Below are 2396 nucleotides of genomic sequence, written 5' to 3' on the forward strand. Positions count from 1 at the left end.
ACGACTGGAGGGTACTGTGGGCACAGACTGAGGGAGTCTCCAAGGACCCTTCACCATTTCCAGGGGAGCTGTACCATCCCCTCCTGGAACACATGCAGTGAGGCCCCGGTTGCTCCTTCTCCTAAGCACTCGGTCAGTTCGAAGGCAGAGAGTGGGCTGTCCTCAATCTGTGGAGCGCAGGGCCCAGGAGGGTTGGGGTCGGCCCCGGGCCTGCGGCTGGAAAGACCCTGGAAAGTGGCCTCGTCCTGCGTGGACGTGAGCTCTAGATCTCCGCAGCCAAGGAACCACCAGAGGAGGCAGTGGGGCGTGAATGGGGCTGCGGACTGGTGCCCTCAGAGTTGGCTGTGAAGGGACTGCGACACAGAGAGGGTGCTCCGCCCCCTCTGGGGGCCACCCTGCCCAGCGTTCAGAGTGGAGAGTAGCTCTCCTGCTTCTCCTCTTTGCATGGAATATCATTTTGCATCCTCTTACTATCAACCATTTGTGTCTTATATTAAAACTGCAGCTCTTTGGGGCACCTGGGTGGCTCAACGGGCTAAGCCTCTGCCTTCGGCTTAGGTCATGATCTCAGGGTCCTGGGATCGAGCCCCGCATTGGGCTCTATGCTCGGCAGGGAGCCTGCTTCCTCCTCTCTCTCTGCCTGCTGCTAAGCCTACTCTTGATCTCTCTGTCTCTCTCTGTCAAATAAGTAATAAAAAATAAAATCTTTTTATAAAAAATAAAAAATTTTTTAAAAAATAAAATCTTTTAAAAAATCGCATCTCTTTGTAGACAACAAACGCCTTGCCCATTTATCTGTTCTGACGAGCACTGCCTTTTAAGTGTTCAGCCCATTTACATTGAATACAATTGTTGATATGGTTGGACTAGATCTATCCTTTTACTATCTGTGCCCTCTATTTTGTTCTATGTTCCCTCTTTCCTGCCTGAGTTAATCACATTTTTTTAGATTTCCATTTCTTCTTGCATTTTTGGCTGTACCTCTTTGCATTGTGTTTTAGCTGTTGCTCTAGACATTAATGCACATCCATAACCTTAACTTTTCACTATCTACTTAGTGCTCCTATTGTATATAAATGTAAGACTCTTTCCACCGTAGATTCATTTCCCCTCTACCCCATGCGTCAGGTTATAATCACTTTATGTATTACATCTACATATGTTAGAAAATCTATAATGCACTATTACATTTTTTACTTTAAAAAGTCATGTGTGTTATAAAGAAGTTAAGAGAAACCTTGCTTTACTACCTACTCACATAGTTACCATTTCTGGTGTTCCTTATCTCTCCCCAAAGATCACGGTTTCCCCCTCTATTATGCTTCTTCAGATGGAAAAAAAAAAAAAAAAGGCAGTGCAAGCTGTTGATGAATTCTCTTCGTTTTCACTAATCTCAAAATACACTTATTTCCCCTTCATTTCCAAAGAATATTTTCCTCAGGTATAGAGTTCTAGATTGGAGTTTTTGTTTTTTGTTTTTTGGTTTTTGGTTTTTTTTGTGTCATTTTAGAGATGTTCTTCCTCTGTCTCCTCGGTTGTTTATGTCTGCCTTCACTGAAACAGAAAAGATTTTTCTGTTGTTTTCTGATGCATGCAGGTGACAAGAAAACATTCAGACCCTGAGGCTCATGTAACCTGACTTTTTTTGGCAGGATGGTTTAATAATTGGTTTTGGTTGTCAACTTAATTTTTTAAAATCTATTTGGAAGTTTATGGCCCCTTTCTGACTCTTTGTAAAGATTTTGTCATTTCTAATAAATGTCTCATAAATCAGTGAAAAAAAGATTTTTCTCATTAAGCATTGTTTTTAGTAGTTTGACTACAGTGTGCCTACATGTGGTTTTTCTTTGAATTTATGCTCCTTGAGGTTCACTGAGCTTCTTAAGTCTATAAATAATCTTTCTCCAAATTTTGGAAATTTTCACCCATTGTTCCTTCAAGTAGTTTTTCTTCCCCACTCTTTCTACCTTCTCCTGGGATTCTAAATAACCATGTGTTAGACCTTTTTGTATTACTCCACAGACTACTGACGTAGTCTGGATTTTTTTCCTCTTGGTGTATCACAATGCATCATTCTATTGATCAATCTTCAAGTGTATGATTCTTCTGTCTTCTGCAATCTGTTATTAAGGCCATCCAGTGGGGTGTCTGGGTAACTTGATCAGTTAAGGGTCCTGGGATCAGCCAAACTCGGGCTTCCTCTTCAGTGGGGAGCCCGCTTCTCCCTTTCCTTCTGCACCTCCCCCTCTTATTCTCCTGCACATGCTCCCTCTCTCTCAAATAAATAAATAAAATCTTTTTTTAAAAAGACCTTCCAGTGAATTTTTCACTGCAGACATTTTATTTTTATTTTTTTTAAGATTTTACTTATTTATTTGACAGACAGAGATCATAAG

Source organism: Mustela erminea, chromosome X (genome assembly GCF_009829155.1).
Source record: "Mustela erminea isolate mMusErm1 chromosome X, mMusErm1.Pri, whole genome shotgun sequence".
NCBI lineage: Eukaryota > Metazoa > Chordata > Mammalia > Carnivora > Mustelidae > Mustela > Mustela erminea.